At 43.3% G+C, this 24,796-nt stretch overlaps 1 long non-coding RNA gene across 1 annotated transcript in view; it reads right to left on the bottom strand.

Annotated features, from left to right (window-relative positions):
• Positions 1–24,527, bottom strand: part of LOC141156412 (uncharacterized) — a 45,176-nt gene extending 20,649 nt beyond the window's left edge. The window contains exon 1 of the long non-coding RNA XR_012247610.1: positions 24,290–24,527. This is a non-coding gene — a long non-coding RNA (uncharacterized lncRNA). The remainder of the gene's footprint in view (positions 1–24,289) is intronic.
• Positions 24,528–24,796: the final 269 nt, after the last annotated feature.

The following is a 24,796-nucleotide window of genomic DNA, read 5'->3' on the forward strand; positions in this document are numbered from 1 at the left end:
CATTAATTCCACGCGTTGACATTAAACCAGCATTTCTTCATCTCATCGTGGCTTGTCATTTCATCAGCAGTGCAGGATACTTCCATCACCCTTGGCACAATTGTATATAAAACCTCAGCTTATATCAGATGACCTCAATGTAAATGGACAAGGGTCCGACTGGTCAGAGACTTGGCCATGGGAGGTCGTCTGATACAAGGTGAGGTTTTAATACTAGTGGATAGGACCGTCCCGATTGGGGTCACCTTGTCGTGGTGGGATGGATTTTACTCTTTTTTGATGAAAAACAGTGTTTGCTACTTACCTTATGTTATTTATATGTACTATTATTAATTACTTACTACAGGGTATATACTCATTTTGTTTTTTTATCTTAGTTTTTGTCTGTTAAACAGCCAGAATGTGAACATGCTCTTATATGTTGCATATATACCAACTGATGCTCCGGCTCATTTCTTTGGTTTTCCTCTATAATATGTAGATGAAAATAGTGTCACTGATTCATTCCTGAATATACAATAGTTGTATATTCATCAAACTGTTCCTTTCTTCCTGTTGTTAACTCCCAGTATATGTTGAAGGGAATTTGTGACTGGGTTCATTCTTCCCATTCTGAAAATAACACAAAATAGGGACATTGACCCTAATTCCAGTGCTTTGTCACTTACTGGGCTACTTGCTGTAGTTTTGACAATACCACTGTTTATCTGTTATCTCTCTGCTAGTCCTCTCAATGACGAGTTCTGTATAACCGTTCTGTATAACCCTGCCCATGTCATTGATTGACAGCTCTGAGTCTACACTGTGCATAGGCGGAAAAAAATCAATCAAAGGTGGGGGCAGGGCAAACCAAAGCTCATGAATATGGGGGACTACATAGCAGAAGCTTACTGCTGAGAGGTCTAGCAGAGCTGCAGCAGGTAAAAGCTTGTTCTGTCAAAGCTACAGCAAATAGCCCAGTAAATGACACAGTGTTGGATGCAGGCTTTTTGTCTCTACTTTATGCTGCTGTCAGAATGGGTATTATAAAGGTGGTGACAGATTCTCTTTAGTAGACTGCATTTGCCAAGATTTGATGGGAGTTATAGATTTATAACAGTCTGAAAGCCACAGGATGTGACTGCCAAAGAATGCTGGGTGCTGTAGTTCCACAATTGCCTGAATGTCAGGTTCATGTGGAGAGTTATTGTGTCAATTTGCATTTGCAAGTTGCAAATTGCCTCTTCAGAGAGGAAGAGGACTTGAACTCTATAGCACTACCCGTTGGAAGCAGCAATCCTACAAGTCACTATAGACCCTTTAACAAGCCTTGTAATATGACTTAGGATAAAAGCCAAATCAGAATCTCAATTTGCAGACACAGTGTTTCGGGGTGTTGCCCCTCGGCAGTGCAAAGTACGAGAACTGATTTGGCTAGGTGAGAGGCTCTGGACTGAGGTGTAAGGGTTAACGTTTCTCCTTGTAGAGAGTGACATAATAAGCCTCCTTGCAATGACATGCCGGTATGTCACTCTCCACAAGGAGAAACGTCATCCCTTAGACCTCAGTCCAGAGCCTCTCACCTAGCCAGTTCTCATACTTTGCACTGATGAGGGACCAATAGTCCGAAACACTGTGTCGGTAAATTGAGATTCTGATTTGGCTTTTATCCTAAGTCATATTACAAGGCTTGTTAAAGGGTCAATAGTGACTTATAGGATCGCTGCTTCAAACAGGTGGCGCTATAGAGTTCAAGTCGTCTTCCGCTTCGAAGAGGGAATTTGCATATTAAATTTCCCAGAGGAGAATTGCACGGTGAATAAGTCTCCTTACACTGGCATGCCGTTACCCCTTAGACCTGCATTAGCAAAAGAATCACAAGTTATAGATGACTGCTGAAGTCGACAGTAGAGTAAATACACACGTAGTGGGAATGTTGCAGAATTTCCATGCCGATTTGCATGTGAAAAATCAAAAGTGGGTCAGGCTCTCAGCCAATTGACCTGCGGTGTGGATCTGCATCAAGTCAATTCATGCATATTTGTCATTGCACCATTACGGATTTTCCCCATTAACGTCAACGAGGAAGTTAATATCCACAATACTTCTGCAATGAAACATATTGTTGTGGATTTCAAACCGCAATCCTCAGGGCTGCAGCGAGGTCTCCCTACTAGTCTTGGCTAATATTTGATCTCGACTTTGTCTGGGAAGCTTATATCTCTATATCTTCAGCCCGCAGTATGTACACAGAAGCCTGAGATGTGATTGTTTGGCCTCTTGGCCAGGTGTAAAGTGCGCACGATGAAGCTTTGCAGTAAACAAGAGCAGACGTCAAGGGCAATGTGCACGTTCACATTATCCCTCCTAGTCCCGTCACCCCAGCTGTTAGTATCTACGAGCGATGAGTCATACATGATGACAGCCAAAACAGGACATGGGGCCGATAAAACAGGACATGGGGCCGATAACACAGTGCCGACCGGGATCCAGGACACATAGGGAGTGGGACATATCATGTATTGCATATGAGAATTGAGCTGTCACCATATAAACCCACCAGAAACTAACCGCAAGGGGCGTAACTACAATAGGTGCAGGGGTTACAATTACACCCAGGCCCTGGAGCCTATGAGGCCCAAAAAGTCCCTTTGGCCTACATGAAAAGACCAAGACTTGCAATAATTGGGGGCCCTGTTGGAACTTTTGCATTGGGGCCCATGAGCTTCAAGTTACGCAATTGCTAACCGCTAGTGTTGAAATGAATGTTCTCATTGTAAGAGAGGCCAACTCCAGGACTTCCACCATTGTTTTTCTACAATGGAGACCGATTCTAGTTATGAAGAGACGTTGTATCTGTATTTCTGGATTTGGAAAAATGGTGGTAATTCTTATTTGCAAGTTGGGTCCATCCTTAACCCAACAAAAAACCCAATCTGGTTATTGGAAGAGAAGCACAACGTCCGTTACACCAGCTCTCCTCCCAGCCGCTTATAAGTGAGAAGGGAGACACTACCCTCCTGCCAGTTCCCCACCATTGTAATATGTTGCCAGGTCCACCTTTCCATTAGCTGTAAAAGGTGATAAGTCGAACCTTAGGCCATGTACAAAAATAAATGAAAAATATATTTCTACTCTTCAAAGTTAAAGAATAACTCCACCAAGACCATGATTAGTGACTTACAGATTTTGAGAAAAAGGAAAATAAGCTATTCGCTCATTATGCTTCCAAAATAACCGGACCTTAGGTTGCGAATTAAGAATATATAATAACAGAAGAGCAAATGCGGTAACTACTGTACCTAATATGGCCTTGTATAAGGTCTACATAATAGTGCCATACAGCACCAAAGTATATCAACAATCACTTTGATGTTAAAAGGAGGTGACCTTCTAGGGACAACCTTTAGAGTTGACCAGTAGGGGAAAAAAAACAGTTTTTTTTATGAAACAACGTGTTTCGAGGCCGAACTTTTCTTTTCAGGTAAAAAAAAAGACCAGACGCTAGTACGGCTTTGAAACGCGTTGTTTAATAGAATAAACTCTATTCTAATACCACAGCAGCATAAACTGTTTATCCAGCCGCGCAGCCTATTTTTAAAGTGTTTTTTTTCCCACTGGTGAATTTTATCTGGGAGTTCTCTCCTAGTCACGAGGCAGCAGCGACTGTTATTTTTTTAGAAGGCACTCAATATCCTCCTAGGTGAGCAATACAATTTTTTCTCCTCTAATAGGGTCACCCTATTGTGTGCGCTTTCTTTCCCTGTACATCAGGGATGTCAAACTTAAACACACAGAGGGTCAAAATTAAAAACTTGGACAAAGTTGCGGGCCAACCAGTATACAGTATAATGGTCCCCACATAGTCCTCCATACAGAATAATGGGCCTCACGTAATCCTCCATACAGAATAATGGGTCTCATACATTCCTCCATACAGAATAATGGGCCCCACATAGTCCTCCATACAGAATAATGGTCACCATATAGTCCTCCATACAGAATAATGGGCTCACATAGTCCTCCATACAGTATAATGGCCCCACATAGTCCTCCATACAGAATAATGGGCTCACATAGTCCTCCATGCAGAATAATGGCCCACGTAGTCCTCCATACAGAATAATGGGCCTCACATATTCCTCCATACAGAATAATGGGCCTCGTATAGTCCTCCACACAGAATAATGGGCCCCACATAGTCCTCCATACAGAATAATGGGCCCCACATAGTCCTCCATACAGAATAATGGGCCCCACATAGTCCTCCATACAGAATAATGGGCTACACATAGTCCTCCATACAGAATAATGGGCCCCACATAGTCCTCCATACAGAATAATGGGCCCACATAGTCCTCCATACAGAATAATGGGCCTCACATAGTCCTCCATACAGAATAATGGGCCCCACATAGTCCTCCATACAGAATAATGGGCCCCACATACAGTGGTTGCCAAAAGTATTGGCACCCCTGCAATTCGGTCAGATAATACTCAGTTTCTTCCTGAAAATGATTGCAATCACAAATTCTTTGGTATTATTATCTTCATTTAATTTGCTTGCAAGGAAAAAACACAAAAGAGAATGAAGCAAAAATCAAATCATTGATCATTTCACACAAAACTCCAAAAATGGGCCAGACAAAAGTATTGGCACCCTCAGCCTAATACTTGGTTGCACAACCTTTAGCCAAAATAACTGCGAACAACCGCTTCCGGTAACCATCAATGAGTTTCTTACAATGCTCTGCTGGAATTGTAGACCATTCTTCTTTGGCAAACTTCTCCAGGTCCCTGATATTTGAAGGGTGCCTTCTCCAAACTGCCATTTTGTGATCTCTCCACAGGTGTTCTGTGGGATTCAGGTCTGGACTCATTGCTGGCCACCTTAGAAGTCTCCAGTGCTTTCTCTCAAACCATTTTATATGCTTTTGGAAGTGTGTTTTGGGTCATTGTCCTGCTGGAAGACCCATGACCTCTGAGGGAGACCCAGCTTTCTCACTCTGGGCCCTACATTATGCTGCAAAATATGTTGGTAGTCTTCAGACTTCATAATGCCATGCACACGGTCTAGCAGTCCAGTGCCAGGCAGCAAAGCAACCCCAAAACATCAGGGAACCTCCGCCATGTTTGACTGTAGGGACCGTGTTCTTTTCTTTGAATGCCTCTTTTTTTTTCCTGTACACTCTATGTTGATGCTTTTTCCCAAAAAGCTCTACTTTTGTCTCATCTGACCAGAGAACATTCTTACAAAACGTTTTAGGCTTTCTCAGGTAAGTTTTGGCAAACTCCAGCCTCGCTTTTTTATGTCTCAGGGTAAGAAGTGGGGTCTTCCTGGGTATCCTACATACAGTCCCTTTTCATTCAGACGCCGACGGATAGTACGGGTTGACACTGTTGTACCCTCGGACTGCAGGGCAGCTTGAACTTGTTTGGATGTTAGTCGAGGTTCTTTATCCACCATCCGCACAATCTTGCGTTGAAATCTCTCGTCAATTTTTCTTTTCCGTCCACATCTAGGGAGGTTAGCCACAGTGCCATGGGCTTTAAACTTCTTGATGACACTGCACAGGGAAGACACAGGAACATTCAGGTCTTTGGAGATGGACTTGTAGCCTTGAGATTGCTCATGCTTCCTCACAATTTGGTTTCTCAAGTCCTCAGACAGTTCTTTGGTCTTCTTTCTTTTCTCCATGCTCAATGTGGTACACACAAGGACACAAGACAGAGGTTGAGTCAACTTTAATCCATGTTAACTGGCTGCAAGTGTGATTTAGTTATTGCCAACACCTGTTAGGTGCCACAGGTAAGTTACAGGTGCTGTTAATTACACGAATTAGAGAAGCATCACATAATTTTTCAAACAGTGCCAATACTTTTGTCCACCCCCTTTTTAGGTTTGGTGTGGAATTATATCCAATTTGGCTTTAGGACAATTGTTTTTGTGTTTTTTCATTGAAGACAAATTAAATGAAGATAATAATACCAAAGAATTTGTGATTGCAATCATTTTCAGGAAGAAACTGAGTATTATCTGACAGAATTGCAGGGGTGTCAATACTTTTGGCCACCACGGTAGTCCTCCATACAGAAAAATGGGCCCCACATAGTCCTCCATACAGAATAATGGGCCCCACATAGTCCTCCATATAGAATAATGGCCCCACATAGTCCTCCATACAGAATAATGGGCCCCTCATAGTCCTCCATACAATATATTGGGTCTCACATAGTCATGCATACAGAATAATGGGATTCACATAATCCTCCATACAATATAATGGACCCCACATAGTCATCCATATAGAATGATGGCCCCACATAGTCCTCCATACAGTATATACAGTATAATGGGTCCCACATAGTCCTCAATACAATATAATGGGTCTCACATAGTCCTGCATACAGAATAATGGGATTAACATAGTCCTCCATACAGTATAATGGGCCCCACATAGTCCTCCATCCAAATTAATGGGCCCAACATAGTTTTCCATACAGAAAAATGGCCCCACATAGTCCTCCATACAGTATAATAGGCCCCACATAGTCCTCCATACAGTATAATGGCCCCACATAGTCCTCCATACAGAATAATGGCCCCACATAGTCCTCCATGCAGTATAATGAGCCCCACACAGTCCTCCATACAGAATAATGGGCCCCATATAGTCCTCCATACAGAATAATGGCCCCACATAGGGGTGGCGGTTCTTGTGTCAGGGACAAATATAACCACCCTGCAGGCCAGATTTGGCCCACAGGGAGGAGTTTGACATGTATGCTATACAGCATTTCCCAAAGCATTAGCGTTGAGCATATAAGGTAAGAATAAGGTAATAGAGACCCCTAAATGGTGACCTGTGCTCCTTTTGCTGATAGCTGGGGAATTGGATGGAGATAGGAGACATCATTGTCTCTTGGATGGACAAAGTTTGATCGGTAGGCGTCTAACCAATGGGATTCCATCAGTCGATCAGCACATGAAGGGGCCACAGAAGTGCTTTTTGCTGAATGATTCATTTCATGGAATCATATATTTTCCCGCTTGCATCACTTTGGGGCACTTGGCGGTTTGTATTGTAGATTTTGTGGCCATTGCTAGACTACTTTAGGATCCAGTAAAATCCCACGTACGGTAGTTCACTTTAATTAGCAGCTCAATGATTTGAGTGTTTTATGTAGAAACACGACCAGGCATAAATTAACGGAAATCTCACTACATGGGGGGTAATTTCCCAGTGCATGAGGCGGTCCCCCAGACAGATGCAGCACAGTACGCGGAGGAATAGGGCTCTGACTGTAATCATAACATTGGGCCCATAGATGAAGCACATATGTTTGCAGATGAATGTAATGCACACGTTCGCATCCTGTTTCCTGGCAGAGAGGCCTGAGACATCTGGAAATGTGCAGACCACAAAAATGCAATTATCATAAACAACGTATAGATCCTCCTGCAAGAAGTCTTTTGCGGTTGCTGATGAAATTTCATGAAGGGAACCATCCTGGTGCCCTGTGGTCTGAGAAGGAACCTAGGCAACATCAAAGATGCCATTGTGATGGATGTGATGTAGAGTGGACAGCAAGAGTTCTTTCATATTGTACAAAACATGAAATCATAACGGGATTGTGGTGACCGATTGTCTAAAAGGAGTCTAAAACTAATGTCTATCATCTCTTTATGACTTGTGGTTGAGAGAAAACTGTACCAGGTTAGGCTAAGGTTGGCCATGCACTTGAGATAACAGAATGTACTCGCACTTCCGGGATGGTGGTGACCAAAGTTATTTTAGTGGGGTCTTTTGAATAGCTTCTTTGATAGCAGCTGAATGTTGACCGCCCCCAATGAACTCTTCCACTGAGCAGGACAACCCAGTACCAGGGCACAGTCCGCTTGTCAAGCCATTAATCTACACCATAGAAACTCTATGACTGGCTATAGACCTGCTGCTGTTCTTAAAGTGCCGTGCTTATTCTGGGGAGAGAAAGGTCTGCTCTCGCACGCAGTACGTTTCGGCTCCAGACTTTCCCATCTGTTACACATTAGCGTTATGAATTATTAAACATTTACAGATCTCTGACCATCTTTAAAGATATAAACCTACTGGATGAAGGAATACGTCTGTTCGTAAGTGTCTATAGCAATGGCAAGCTGAATGCTCAAAATGACACACTATATTGTGTGCTGCCATATTGTATTATAGGGAAGGAGAGCAGTCCTATCATGTCTGTGTGCTTGCCAAATAATCTGTATCTGGACCTATATTCCTAATTATTTACTCAATTTACTAACCCACAGTATTTGGGATCAACATGGTTTCCCAATGCAAGAATTATCACATATTGTGTGGAATTGTCATAAGTGACTGGTTGGTGACCTGGAGTACCGGTCACTATCTTTTGTAGTGGATGGAAGATATGGAAATAGCCGAGAGCAGGAACTTGATTACCTTCAGTTAAAAATAAAAAAAACTAAAGCAAAAAAAACATAAAAGAAAATAAAACTTCCATATTTAGGGAAAAAGGTTAAAAGATGTTTCTTTGAAAGCCAGGAAGGACACACCCAGATCACAACCTAAAGAGTGAAGATAAGGAAATATTTTTGTTCTTTACCCCCTTGGACCTTATCTATATCGTGCTAGAAATAATGGCATGAGTATTGGGATTTGGAAATTGCACCAATAGCCGCCTTACAAGCAGTTGCAGCATTGTAGCAGTGTAATGTGGCGCGGGGCGGCAGCCGTGGGCGAGGTACTCGTGTTTTACGCCCTGGCACGCTACATGAAAATGGAGGTCCTGGCTGGGTGTGTGGACTTTAGCTATAGGGTCACTTTGCCCTTGCAGGCTGCTTGGTGCCGGTGACTTAGGCTGGCCAGGACCGGATGTTAGAGTTCAATGAGGGAGACCACCCCTTAAAAATAAACTGTCTTTTACTGAACCATAACAGGGGGAGGAGTATGTACAGAGGATAGCAGGTACAAATCTTCATGGACGTTTCTCTTAACACACGGAACATCTTTATACACATTCATTCTCTCCTTCCTAGACTCACTTGGCTGTGCTTCAGTTAGTTCCTCTGCCTTCAGCACAACCCAGCACAGTGCTTCAGGAGCTTCCCTTGTCCCCAATAACGGCACTACAGTCCAGTAATCGAGAGTCCTAAGTCTCAACTCACGGTTCTACGTCCTTTTCCCCTTAGGAGAGTTATTTGGTCACTATGGCCATTGCTTAGCTTCTCTGCTTGCCGATGCTTTGGAAGTACCACCCGGGGCATTCTCCTCGTCTCACATTCTCTGCTCAGATGCGTCCCACTATCTCTTTGGCTTGCGAACTCGGGACCGTCCCACTAGGCCTCCTGCCCCAGATCCCGTCTCCAGGGAATCACTCACTCCTTCTATCACTTTTCCTCGTCTCTACCCTGGATCATGCTATCCGTTGCCTCGGTCTCCTCTAACTTCAGGGACACCCACTTCATGCAGCTCTGCTCGCTGGTCAGACCGTGTGTCTGCTTCTATTGAACACTTCGCCCTACAGGTGCTTCTCACAAAATTATAATATCATCAAAAAGTTAACTTATTTCAGTTCTTCAATACAAAAAGTGATACTCATATATTATATAGAGTCATTACAAACAGAGTGATCTATTTCAAGTGTTTATTTCTGTTAATATTGATGATTATGGCTTACAGCCAATGAAAACACAAAAGTTATTATCTCAGTAAATTAGAATACTTTATAACAACAGCTTGAAAAATGTTTTTAAAATCCAAAATGTTGGCCTACTGAAATGTATGTTCAGTAAATGCACTCAATACTTGGTCGAGGCGCCTTTTGCATCAATTACTGCATCAATGCGGCGTGGCATGGAGGCGATCAGCCTGTGGCACTGCTGAGGTGTTATGGAAGCCCAGGTTGCTTTGATAGCAGCCTTTAGCTCATGTGCATTGTTGGGTCTGGTGTCTCTCATCTTCCTCTTGACAATACCCCATAGATTCTCTATAGGGTTAAGGTCAGGCGAGTTTGCTGGCCAATCAAGCACAGTGATACTGTTGTTTTTAAACCAGGTATTGTTACTTTTGGCAGTGTGGACAGGTGCCAAGTCCTGCTGGAGAATGAAATTTCTATCTCCAAAAAGCTTGTCGGCAGAGGGAAGCATGAAGTGCTCTAAAATTACCTGGTAGACGGCTGCGCTGACTTTGTTCTTGATAAAACACAGTGGACCTACACCAGCAGATGACATGGCTCCCCAAACCATCACTGATTGTGGAAACTTCACACTAGACCTCAAGCAGCTTGGATTGTGTGCCTCTCCACTCTTCCTCCAGACTCTGCGACCTTGATTTCCAAATGAAAATTGGAATTCTGGGACCTTGTGGAGTGTGTCAATGACTGCCTTCTGGACATCTGTCAAGTCATCAGTCTTCCCCATGATTGTGAAGCCTACTGAAACAGTCTAAGGGACCTTCTTAAACGTGTGGGAAGCCTCTGCAGGTGTTTATTGTTAATTATTCTAATTTACTAAGATAAAGACTTTTGTGTTTTCATAGGCTGTAAGCCATAATAATCAACATTAACAGAAATAAACACTTGAAATAGATCACTCTGTTTGTAATGACTCTATATAATATTTGAGTTTCACTATTTGTATTGAAGAACTAAAATAAATTAACTTTTTGATGATATTTTAATTTAGTGAGATGCACCTGTATCTGTTTTCCTGACAGGAAACGGTCTGTGTTCCTTCACTTTCTCCCCTCCCACTCTGGGCTAATTCCAACTATTAACCGCTTCGCGACGGCCCACTGTAGATAGACGTCGGCGCTTGCTAGGCTCTGTGCAGAGCCGACGTTTAAAAACGGTGGGTGGTCTCGCAGCGCTCAGGACCCCCAGGGTCCTGCAAGCGCTGCGATTCCGGTGCAGAGCGTTAGCTCTGACAGGGAACATCATCGGGACCTGATTGGATCAGGTCCCAGTGATGTTAACCCTTCGCTGTCTTCTATATGCCGCGATCTATAGTGATCGCGGCATATAGAAGACAGCAGGAGGAGAGGGGGTCGTCCACTTACCTCTCCGACGGCCCCCTTATACCTTCCAGGACCTGGCGTTGCTATGGCAGCTGGAGGTCAGATTACCGCCTCCAGATCTGCCATATATGGTCTCCTGCCTGGCTCAGCCTGCAGCTGAAGCCTGGCAGGACACACTGACTGTGAAACAGTCAGCAAAGATCTCATGTAATGTAATACATGTCTATTACATTACATGAGATCAGTGATCAGAAAAATAAAAATTAATGTCCCATACAGGGACTAAGTAAAAATGTAAAAAAAGTTAAAAAAAAATGTTTTTAAACTGTTAAAAAAAAATCACAAAATAAATAAAAATAAATAAATAAAATATTAAACCAATAAATCCGTATATTTATGCAAAACCCAAAAAAGTACACATATTTGGTATCGCTGCGTCCGAAACAACCCGATCTATAAAACTGTCACACTAATTAACTCCTTCTGTGCACACAGTAATAAAAATAAATAAAAAACGGAGCAAAAAAATATGCTTTTTCATCATATCGCCAAATAAAAAGTGTAAAAAAATGCAATCAAAAAGCAAAATGGAAATAAAAATGGTACCGCTGAAAACGTCATCTTGTTCCGCAAAAAAAAGCCGCCGTACAGCTCCATCAGCCAAAAAATAAAAAAGTTATAGCGCTCAGAATAAAGCAATGCAAAAAAAATATTTTTTATATAAAATTGTTTTATTGTGTAAAAGCGCCAAAACATAAAAAAATATACAGTAAGTGTAGTATCACTGTAAATGTACTGACCCGAAGAATAATGCTGCCTTATCACTTTTACCACACGCAGAACGGCATAAAAAAAAACCTCAAAAAACAATTCCTGAGTTGTTGTTTTTTGTTAATTTTACCTCCCAAAAAACATAATAGAAAGCGATCAAAAAATGTCAATTACCCAAAAATGGTAGCAATAAAAATGTCAACTCGTCCCGCAAAGAACAAGCCGTCACATGACTCTGTCGGCCGAAATATGGAAAAATTATAGCTCTCAAAATATGGCGATGCAAAAACTAGATTTTGCAAAAAAAAGCGTCTCTTAGTGTGTGACAGCTGTCAGTCATAAAAGCCCGATATAAATCTGGTATCTCTGTAATCGCACCGACCCGAAGAATAAAGTAATCTCATCACGTATACCACACGGGGAGCGGCGTAAAAAATAAATAAAACCAATTCTTCACCTGCTACTGATTTGTTTATTATGTCTCCCAAAGATCGCAGTAAGGCTCTGCTCACATTTATCCTGCGCTCTGCGCTGAGCACTTACACCAGAGTTTCCGTGTAAATCTCTGAAATACGTGATTCAGACGGAACCCATGACGGAAGATTCCTTGTAATGAGGCAGATATAGGCCACTGTGGATGCCGTCTGGCCTGTGATGCCACGGTGTCATTTGTTTTAGGCGTGCATAAAAGTGCGGTTGGCCACAGTTTTGTGCACTTCAGAAAAAAAGGACACCGCTAAACAGAGGCCAGACAGAGTCCAGAGTAACTCTGCTGCCTCATTACCGTGAATGGATCCGCAGGGGTTTCATCTGAATTACATCACTTGGAAATTTAGATGGAAACCCCAATGTAAGTGCTCAGCCTAGAGCGCCGGATAAATGTTACGTAAAATGTTCCCAATAAAAGCTTCAACTCAGTCCTCAAAAAAAGCTAGTCCCCACTCAGGTCCGTCATCTGTTAAAAATATAAGGGACTTCCAAGTTACTGGTAGCAGAAAGGCTCTGGAAAAGCGAAATGGCCCTTGGCCCCCAAAAGAAATTCAGAATATTTTGTGCTCCCAAATCCAAATGCCTATTCTACAATAATTTGTTCTCCAATTGTCAAATAGCTCTCCGTCCCCCCCAGATCTCGCCGTATGGCTGAGCGGTACGATACAGCCACATATGGGGTATTGCCACTTTTAGAAGAAATTGTTTGACACATTTCGGCACCATTTTTACCCATTGCCCTGTGTGAAAATGTAAAATCTGAGGGTAAAACATTTTTTTGTGGTAAAAATATAATTATGCTTTTTTCGCTGCCCAATGGTATAAATTTAAAAGTTAAAAAATACTCACTACTTCCCTAGATGAATTCCTTGAGAGGTGTAGTTTACAAAATGGGGTCACTTGTGGGGGTTTCTGCTGTTTCGGCATGTCAGCGACTCTTCAAATGTGACATGGTGTCTGCAACCTATCCCAGCCAACATAGCGCTCCTTTCTCTTTCGAACCCTGCCGTACACAAAAGCAGTGGTTTTCCCCCACATATGGGGTATATGTGTACTCAGGAGAAATTGCACAACAAATTTCATGGTGCAATTTATCCTATTACCCTTATGATAATGCAAAATTAGGGGATGAAAAACATTTTTTGTGGGAAAAATGTGAAAATTTTATTTTTATGGCTCAATATTATAAACTTCTGTGAAGCACCTTGGGGTTCAAGGTGCTCACCACACATCTAGATAAGTTCCCTAAGGGGTCTAGTTTCCAAAATGGTGTCACTTGTGGGTGGTTTCCACTGTTTAGGCACATTAGGGGCTCCCCAAATACGACATGGCATCTGCTAATTATTCAAACAAATTTTACATTCAAAAAGTCAAATGGCGCTCCTTCCCTTTCAATCCCTGCCGTGCGCCCAAACAGTGGTTTGCCTCCACATATGGGGTATCAGCGTGTTCAGGAGAAATTGCACAACTAATTTCATGGTGCAATTTATCCTATTACCCTTATGATAATGCAAAATTAAGGGATGAAAAACGTTTTTGTGGGAAAAATGTGAAAATTTTATTTTTACAGCTCAATATTATAAACTTCTGTGAAGCACCTTGGGGTTCAAGGTGCTCACCACACATCTAGATAAGTTCCCTAAGGGGTCTAGTTTCCAAAATGGTGTCACTTGTGGGTGGTTTCCACTGTTTAGGCACATTAGGGGCTCCCCAAATACGACATGGCGTCTGCTAATTATTCAAACAAATTTTACATTCAAAAAGTCAAATGGCGCTCCTTCCCTTTCAATCCCTGCCGTGCGCCCAAACAGTGGTTTGCCTCCACATATGGGGTATCGGCGTGTTCAGGAGAAATTGCACAACTAATTTCATGGTGCAATTTATCCTATTACCCTTATGATAATGCAAAATTAAGGGATGAAAAACGTTTTTGTGGGAAAAATGTGAAAATTTTATTTTTACAGCTCAATATTATAAACTTCTGTGAAGCACCTTGGGGTTCAAGGTGCTCACCACACATCTAGATAAGTTCCCTAAGGGGTCTAGTTTCCAAAATGGTGTCACTTGTGGGGGGTTTCCACTGTTTAGGCACATCAGGGGCTCCCCAAATGCAACATGGCGTCCGCTAATTATTCAAACAAATTTTACATTCAAAAAGTCTAATGGCGCTCCTTCCCTTTCAAACCCTGCAGTGCGCCCAAACAGTGGTTTTCCCTCACATATGGGGTATCAGCGCGCTTAAGAGAAATTGCACAAAAAATTTTGGGGTCCATTTTTTCCTATTACCCCTGTGAAAATAAAAAAAATTGGGTCTAAAGTAACATTTTTGTGAAAAAAGTTAAATGTTAATTTTTTTCTTCCACATTCCAAAAATTCCTGTGAAGCACCTGAAGGGTTAATAAAGTTCTTGAATGTGGTTTTGAGCACCTTGAGGGGTGCAGTTTTTAGAATGGTGTCACTTTGGGGTATTTTCTGTCATAGAGACCCCTCAAAGTGACTTCGAATATGATGTGGTCCTTAAAAAATGTTTTTGTAAATTTTGTTGGAAAAATGAGAAATCACTGGTCAACTTTTAACCCTTATAGCTCCCTAACAAAAAAAAAAATTGGTTCCAAAATTGTGCTGATGTAAAGTAGACATGTGGGAAATGTTATTTATTAACTATTTTGTGTGACATATCTCTCTGATTTAAGGGCATGAAAATTCAAAGTTTGTAAATTGCAAAATTTTCAAAATTTTCGCCAAATTTCCAATTTTTTCACAAATAAACGCAAGTGATATCGAATAAATTTTACCACTATCATGAAGTACAATATGTCACGAAAAAACATTCTCAGAATCAGGGGGATCCGTTGAAGCGTTCCAGAGTAATTACTTCATAAAGTGACAGTGGTCAGAATTGAAAAAATTGGCCCAGTCACGAAGGCAAAAACAGGCTCTGGCGCGAAGTGGTTAATCTTATCTGTGACTGGGCAGAACACAACTATATTACTAATAACATATGTCACTAAACGCACTACACATCGAAATAATTTTCAACATTACACATGTCTTCAAGGGGGAACGTGGGTTAACACCTCCATCTTTTTACAGCAGTATACCCCTTAGCAATAGACCCCTCCACTTCATAACAGTGTATGCTAGTCCACAACAATCACAGCAATTACCCCTTTGAAAAGTAGTCATAGCATTGTCTGCCTTTTTCCTATTGTGTTTGTCTATCATCTCCCACATGCAGTCAGATCCCTTTTTTCCCCTTTCCCAGTTGTCATTTCTGTTTCAGAGGGTTACTGCGGTGGAGACACTACTGTCACTACTGTGGGAAGAGAAGGTTTCTCCAAAGCAGTCACAGCAGTATCTCCACCTACTTAAAGGAGTTGTCTGGAACTTAAACATTGATGGCCTATCCCATCCCTATTGATTTGAATTGGTGGCAGATGTGCAGTACTCGGCCGTGGCCACTATTCCGTCCATGGAGTTCTGCAGCTCCATAACCAAGCAGTTCCAGTCGCTACCTGCTCCAAGAGCAGCTTATTGGTGGGGGTACAAGTACAGGTACAGGGTGTTTCACCCCCAATGATCAGAAATTGATGACCTATCCTAAGGAATGACCATCAAAGTTAAAGTCCAAAACAATCCCTTTAATTAAACTGAGAAGTTCATGAGTCATGACCTTCTTGTGCAATGAACTCTCCCACTTCTAATTTATCCTTAGAGGGGTATTCCCATCTCCAAGATCCTATCCCAATATGTAGTAGGTGTAATAATAATAATATTAGCAAATACCTCCAATTAGAAATGTAGTATAGTTCTTCTGATTCACTGTTTCTTTCCTCATGTGGAGACATTGCAGGACCTTAGGTATCCATGGTTACGACTACTAGCAACCAGCTAACTGTCACTATATCAGTGGTCGTGCAGCAGCTTACTTCATCTTAGGCCTTATCCACACTTCCGTTTTTTGTGTAGAGTGCTATCCGAGTGATCCTCGGAAAATATCGGAGACAATGCAAGTCAATGGGTCCATGAAAAAAATCAGACAACACTCGACTGACATCCGAGTCTGGTCTGATTTTCACGGACTCACAAAATGGAGAAGATGGAGAAATCTTTTTTTGTTTTTTCTTTAATTTCTCCACGTACGAAAAAAAACGGATGACACTCGTACCTTACTCTGATCAAAGTCTGATCAGAATAATCAGTCCATTTTTTTCGTATGTAAAGAAACCTGACATCTGAATAAGGTCTTACATTTCAACTCCTCCACCAATGCCTCCACCCGTGCCAGTCACTGTGTTGGCTGCCCATTCACTTTACACCTATGAGGCTAGAGTCGCAATTATACGTGGCTCCACACTGACAACTATGTTGGGGTTTCTGCCATGATCCTTGATAGACTGTACTCCGACAAGAACCTTGACAGAGCCCCGAAGGAGCCATGAAGACACTGCAGACTGTCTGGCCTCCATCCTGACAGTATTCAGCTTTTTTATAGATGCGCAAAAACCTGGTTAACATAAGTGTGAACCTAGCCTTACTCCTTCCCACAAAACTCTCCATCGCTGTGCACCTCCCTCGTCACAGTATACCACCTCTATAATCAGAACCTCCCATTCGCATCTTTAAAACTCCTCTCATGCTGCGCCACTTCTCTGGAATATGCTATCCTGGGCAGGTTAAGTTCCTACATCCACAGGTTTAAATGCACCCTAGTGACATCTTCCGTCTATCACGTTACCGGATTAGACTTTTTTCCTTTAACCCTATCCTCAGAATCCAATTCATTATTTGAACAATTCCCCCCATATTTCATGCACTCATGCCCTTCATATCTGGGGACACACCAATACTAGCTGCGTGACTGGCTCCTTACACATACTACTATCCAATATTTTTTTTTAATAAAAAAATGTCTGATCCATTGTGCAGTTAAAAGCCCTTTTGCCTTTTCGGTCATCCCTCTTGTAAGCAGGGACCTCACTCCTCTTGCTAGAATTATTATTTTTATTTTTTTCTAGCTATTTCAATGTTTTTTCTTTACATTTACCCTCTGAATTGTAACGTTCTGCAGAATATGTTGGCGCTACAAAAATAAGGATTAATATAATTGATATTATTATCCCCCCCATCGTCAGTGCAGTGCCTGCCATTATCATAATCTCTTGATGCTGATAGAGAGTGGCGATGGAGAAGCATGCGGAGCTGTCAGTATCTGGCAGTCACTACGTGACTTCTACTGCGACAGATGTATCTGGATGCAGCCGTGCGTCATGCATTTAGCACTGGTTGAAAGAACTGAGCCACCAAATGCAAACATGGATGTAAAAATGACCTGGCTACCAGGACAAATATTCTAGTAGCCACAGTGACTTGACAATCATATTTATCCAACCATCACTTCATCCCTGTTATGCACACGCCCGGGCTGAGCGGCGTGTGCGTGTGATTGTAGTGATTCCACTGGACCATGAACCGGAGAGTGCCTGGAGGGGCGTGACTAAGTATCTGGCCGATCCGACCAAGATGGCACGACGGCATACGACGCCAGTGCACCAGGGAGAAACCGGGCAGAGGGACCAGGTGCTACTCCAGGTCAAACTCCGGACACGGGGGTTGACCCACACAGGGATTACTGGATCAGGCTGGTTAGGCTGGCGCACAGACTGGAGGGTATAGGCAGGCACGACTGGTATGCAGGCAGGCGGGTAAAGGCAAGCGCAGCTAGAGTGCAGACAGGGAGGCACTAGCAGGTAGGAACACAGGCGGGATAGGACCCAGTACACACTGGGACTCAGGAACAATACAGGTAGAGGGGTACAGGCAAGCACAGCTAGAGTGCAGACAGGGAGGCACTAGCAGGTAGGAACACAGGCGGGATAGGACCCAGTACACACTGGGACTCAGGAACAGGCAGGTTAGGCTGGCACAGACTGGTGGATATAAGCAAACACGGCAGGTATGCAGATGGGTGGATACAGGCGAGTATGCAGGCAGGGAGGTACTGGCCGAAAGGACGGGCTGGAGCACAGAAAGGTTAAGACCCAGTACAGACTGGGTCACAGAACCGCAGATGCGGTAGACAACCACAGCAGAGAGGGAACGCCCGAAGCGGTGGGCAAGAACAGAGCAGGACAGGGCTGCAGGAGCAGCGAGCACAAGCAGGGCAGGACAGGACTGCCGGAGCAGCGGGCAGAAGCAGGGCAGGACAGGACTGCCGGAGCAGCGGACAGAAGCAGGGCAGGACAGGACTGCCGGAGCAGCGGGCAGAAGCAGGGCAGGACAGGACTGCCGGAGCAGCAGGCAGAAGCAGGGCAGGACAGGACTGCCGGAGCAGCGGGCAGAAGCAGGGCAGGACAGGACTGCCGGAGCAGCGGGCAGAAGCAGGGCAGGACAGGACTGCCGGAGCAGCGGGCAGAAGCAGGGCAGGACAGGACTGCCGGAGCAGCGGGCAGAAGCAGGGCAGGACAGGACTGCCGGAGCAGCGAGCAAAGGAGTCAGAGCAGGCTAGGCTGAGTAGGGGGGACAGGGCTCTGTTCACACGGAACAGACAGGAAGGGAAAGACAGAGCCAGACACCCACAGGGTACTTGCAGTGAAGTAGCGAGTGGACCACAAACTCACAAACGGGAGTACAGAGACAACAAGCAGGAGTTAGGTACGAGTTCAGACTCTGCAGAAAAAGGAAGGGAACGGACATAGAGGCAAAACAGGTAAAGGATAGGAGAGAGTTCAGACTGGAACTGAGTGTACGGAGGAGACCGACACTGCAGCGGGATACAGGAGCGGGTCTGGGAATACGGCCCCCAGAGAGGCAGGACGAACAGGCAAGGAGCGTGTTCAGACAGGACAGACAAGATACAGAAGCGGGTCTAGGAAATCAGCCCCTAGAAGGCGAGAGGAACAGGCTAGGAGCGTGTTCAGACAGGTCAGACAAGATACAGGAACAGGTCTAGGTAATCGGCCCCTAGAAGGCAGGAGGAACAGGCTAGGAGCGTGTTCAGACAGGTCAGACAAGATACAGGAACAGGTCTAGGTAATCGGCCCCTAGAAGGCAGGAGGAACAGGCTAGGAGCGTGTTCAGACAGGTCAGACAAGATACAGGAACAGGTCTAGGTAATCGGCCCCTAGAAGGCAGGAGGAACAGGCTAGGAGCGTGTTCAGACAGGCCTGGAAATACAGCCTCCAGGATAGGCAGAAAAGAGAACACAGAACGGGACCTGGCACCTTCAGAGTGCGAGCACACACTGAAAGAAACACTATGCTCAGGCAGGGATAGATGGGCGCAGCTGAGCTATATACCAGGTGACAGACAGCAATAGGCTGAGGACGCACAAGAGGTGTGACCCACAGCAGGTACAAAAAGCAGGAAGTGATCGGGCGCCGCCCTTAAGCAGCAGAAACAGACACAAACAGACAGCATGGAGGGAAGCCAGAGAGACATTCTGGACAGGAGATCAAGTGCGCGCTCTTGCACAGTGGGAGATGGACCACTATGCAAGGACGCCGCCAGGTATGTTACAATCCCTATAAACTGTATGTAAATTGCTTAATTCTTAAAATAAGGTTATTGTCTCGTTAACCTATGGGTAGATCCGGTTCCTTGTGGCTTCCCTGCTGCTGTATCAGTTTACAGTCCATCTCCAATTTGCAGGTCACAGCCTCCTGTTATTAGCCACCTGCAGGCTGCGAAAGATGCTAATGGCCATCACTATGAAAATAGTCCTGGTGCTAAATGGAGGGTTTGATAATAACAAGATATTGGGGTCACCTGATCCCATCTGTGACTATTACTCACAGCTTCTGGCTTTCAGTCACTCAGTAAACCGCACCAAGGAATTATCATCACTTATTATAATCATAGATTTATAATTATTTATCATACAGAGAAACAAAGGCCAACTTCCCCTAATTAAAACAACAGTCCTGAAAATGAATAGATTAATTCAGGCAAATGCCCCATTATCTTCTGGACTTGGTTCAGATACTGGGACATTTACCTGTTTTAATATATTCATCTTCAGGACAGTTGTTTTAATTAGGGGAAATTGCCCTCTGTTTCTATATATGTGTCACGCAAGGTGAGGGAAAGACTAAGTGCACAATGACGGGAAGAGGGAAAGCGAGTCCAACAACTAGGGAAAGAGGGAGTGGAGACCCCTAGTCAGATCTAATATCACCCTGCCTACCCTATAGTCCCTATATAGGTTCCACACTTATCGCCGAGCAGGAACCTAATCCCTGAATCTCCCTAGAGCTTGGCCCTAGATAGGGAAGGGACGGGGTGATCACTGGTCAGGCTCCACTACAAACTAAAGATAAAAAGGTAAACAAACAAAGGGGATACACTTAGCTTAAGCAGACACCAGAGAGATTATGCCAACTGGCCTCCAAGGGCACCAAATAAGAAACTAGCCAACTGCTAGTGCTCCAAGCCTGCACAGAGGTACATAAAACTATCACCGGCAACTCTCTGGAGAAACTGAGAGTTTTTAACTACCAAGCAAGGGTGTGTCAATCAGCAGCAGAAGGTGGAGGTCGCTGCTGGGTCCTAAAGGAAGAAGGATATAACTACACCACAGAGATGAGAGGATCAAGAAGGCGTCTGCAGTGACCTTTTACAGTCGGCTCCAGAGCGACTGTCTGTCACACCTGACACACCGGTGACAATATGATACTTGCATAATTTGGGCTTTGGATACTTTAGCCCCATAATACATTTAAAAAGGACCAGTCATCAGGTCAAGAATGATCAGTTTTTGCTCTTACTTTATTCCCAATGTTCCCCTGAGTATTTTTTATTTTTTTTTTAAATCTGTCATACGGTTCCAGAGATATGGGCCATTTTATTTAGTGCTAAGGGTTATTGCTCATAGGGAAATAACTTAGAACAGCCTAAAGACACGTCCCAGAGGATCCTGTGAGCCACGCCCCCTTGTCAAGACTATGCAAATTTGCACTAAATATAAAAACCCATATGTCTGGAACCACGTGGTGGACTTCAAAAATTAATAAAGCAGAATATTCAGGCGAGCAGCAGGAATAACGTAAGAAAACTGTCCGCTTATGACCTGAAGACAGGTCCCCTTTAATCTATATACACTTTTGTAATCTTATGGCTTTGTTCAATCAGTGCAGTTGGAAGCTTTTATCCTAAGTCATATTGCAAGGCTCGTTAAAGGGTCAATAGTGAGTTGTAGGGTTGTTTCTTCCAAAAGGTGGCGCTATAGAGTTCTAGTCCTCTTTCTCTCTGAAGAGGCAATTTGCATATTTAATTTCCCAGAGAAGCATTGCACGGTGAATAAGCCTCCTAACATTGGTATGCCAGGGCCGGCATGTCACTCTCCACAAGGAGAAAGGTTACCCCTTAGACTTCAATCAGTGCTATATGTTTCACCCGTTGTGCTTTGTCTGTGACCTTGTATGGTTTTTAATCATGCCTTCATGGATCATGTACGAATAAAATTGAATACAGCTTTTGATTTGTCACTCACGTCAATGTATTTTAGGGGTAGTTAATCTTTTTGATGCTTCAGGAACATAAATTGTTACTTTTCCTTTGGACATGATTTATTTATTTGGTCTTGCAACTTATTTATAATTGCCACCTGCCATATGTCCATCTTAAAGAGGACCTGTCACTTTCCAAAATCTGGATTTTTATTTTGGCTGGTGTAAATGCTGTTATTCTTCAGAGTCTGGAATTGTTTTTCTTTTGTTCCTGCGTCACTCTGTTCCTGAGATATGATCCCCAATTCCCTGTACATAAATCGTATCTTTTTAGCCAACTGGGTGTGGTCCTCATAATGACTCACATAAAAAAAGATGAGGACCATGACTAAATGGCTTTAAAAAATATAGACTTATATACAGTGGCTTGCAAAAGTATTCACACCCCCCACCTTGGCATTTTTCGTGTTTTGCTACCTCACAACCTGGAATTTCACTGTTTTTTTTGAGGGTTTGCATCAGTTCATGTAAAGAACATGCCGACAACTGTGAACATTTTATTTTTTATTGTGAAGCAAACAACAAATAGGACTAAATAACTGAAAACCTCAGTGTGCATAACTATTCACCCCCTAAAGTCAGTACTTTGTAGAGCAATTTCAGCTGCAAGTCACTTTGGATTAATCTCTATGAGGTTTCCACATCTTCCCACTAGGATTCTTGCCGATTCCAAAAGGCAAAACTGCTCCAGCTCCTTCAAGTTAGATGGTTTTCTCTGGTGAACAGCAATCTTCAAGTCTGAACACAGATTCTCAATTGGATTAAGGTCTGGGCTTTGACTGGGCCACTCCGAAACATTTACACGTTTTCCCTTACACCACTTGAGTGTTGCTTTAGCAGTATGCTTTGGGTCATTGTCTTGTTGGAAGGTGACCCTCCATCCCAGTCTTAAATCCCTGACAGACAAACAGGTTTTGCTCAAGAATGTCCCTGTATTTCACACCATGTATTCCCCTCGACTCGGACCATTTTCCCTATCCCTGCTGCCAAAAACATCCCCACAGCATGATGCTGTCACAACCATGTTTCACTGTTGGGATGGTGTTCTTGAAGTGACTATCTATGTTGGTTCAGCGCCAGACATAGCATTTACCTTTGTGGCCAAAAGTAAAATTTTGGCCTCATCTGACCACAGCACCTTCCTCCATACATTTGAAGAGTCTCCCACTTGTGTTTTGGCAAACTCAATACAAGCCTTACAATTTTTGTGTGTAACTAAAGGCTTTTTTTTCTGCCCAGTCTTCCATAAAGGTCACCTCTATGGAGTGTGCGGCTTATTGTGATTGTATGAACAGATACTCCATTCTCTGCTTAGGAACTCTGCAGCTCCTTCAGGGTTACTTTTGGTCTCTGTGCTGCATCTCTGATGAATGTCCTCCTTGCCCGGGCTGAGAGTTTTGGTGGGCAGCCCTCTTTTGGCAGGTTTGTTGTGGTACCATGTTTATTCCATTTGATTATAATGGATTTGATGCTGCTCTGGGGGATCATCAGAGATTGGGATTTTTTTTTATAACCCAACCGTGACTTGTACTTCTCAACAACTTTGTTCCTGACTTGCTTGGAGATCCCCTTGGTCTTCATGGTGTTTGGTTAGTGGAGCCTCTTGCTTAATGGTGTTGCAGCCTCTGTGCCCATTCAGAAAAGGGAAAGTGTATATACTGACAGACATGTGACACTTAGATTGTACACAGGTGGACTTCATTTCGCTAAGCATGTGACTTATGAAGGGAATTGCTTGCACCAGAAATTTTTAGAGGCTTCATTGCAAAAGGGGTGAATACATATGCACATGCCCGAGCTCGCCGAAAGGGTTAACAGAACATGCTTGCTCATCACTAGGGCTGATTAATGATGAGCGAGCATGCTCGTTACTCGAGAAATGTTTTTGTTACATTTTTCCCATATCTCAATCTTTATTAAAAAATCAAAATTAGAAAAATTGCAATTTTCACATTTGCCACCAGAGCGATTTTAGATTATAGCTTCCTGTTTCAGGAAACAACGCATGTACATTATCCGCAATGAACAGACTTTGACCCTATCATTTGTATTGTAGCATCTAATGAGCGTGTGCAAAGGTCATTGTGAAGGGAGGAGGGACAGCTATGACATCGCCTAATGTGATTGGTGGATCCTGTGTTATCAGGTATGTATAGAGGTGTTATCGGTCACTGTAATCCTGCCTCTGATCATAAGGAAACTGCTGAAAACTTTTCCTGAAAGAACAGGAAGTGTGAATTTAAAAAAGCGCCAGTGACTAACGTAAAAATCTCAAAAATTACTAATATTGTTTTGTTTTTTTAAATAAAGATCGTGATCTGAAAAATTTACCAAAATGTTTTTAAAAAATACATGTAATACAAAAATTAGATTTAAACAACAAATAATTTTCTGATGACACCTTCCCTTTAAAATAGACAGATTCTGTCTTTTTTGGGGATGAAAAATATAATATGAGGATTCTGCCTATTGTTCGGATCATGTGAAATTATCTGTAAAGGTCGCTTTGCCCACCTGTCCACCGGCCGGCCGGTGCATTCCTGGATATCATTTATATGGCCGTCTGTAACCTCCTCCTCAGACAAAGGCCTCCACACACACGGCACAGTTTGGCAGGGATTCTGGATAAACCTTGGCTTGTTCCCCTGCCTACATTCCATGTTTGTCCAGAAAGCAGGGTGGGAGCACATGACCCCAGAAAACCTTGCAGGGAGGAGATACCCACACAGGCTGCCAGAACAGACAGGAAACAGGTAATGGAGGGAAGGAAGGGAGTGCACTGCCAAGAAAGGAGGAGCGCGGGAATTTTTTCTTTTTTTTTTTTTTTTGCTTCTGGGATAAAATTGAAGCCAAATAAATTGCAGCCAGAAGTCAGACACAAAGGATACGGCTGTGAATGCTGCAACAGAGGTCTGATTGTGCTCAGCTGCTCCTCAGTCTAAGGCGGGGGGTCAGGAAGAGGGGGTTGAAATTTGGAATGGGTGATGGACTCAAAGCCGCTGCTGTTGAGACGGTAAAAAA

Source organism: Phyllobates terribilis, unplaced genomic scaffold (assembly GCF_046119375.1).
Source record: "Phyllobates terribilis strain yellow unplaced genomic scaffold, ASM4611937v1 Scaffold_8__6_contigs__length_399053987, whole genome shotgun sequence".
NCBI classification, from domain to species: Eukaryota; Metazoa; Chordata; class Amphibia; order Anura; family Dendrobatidae; genus Phyllobates; species Phyllobates terribilis.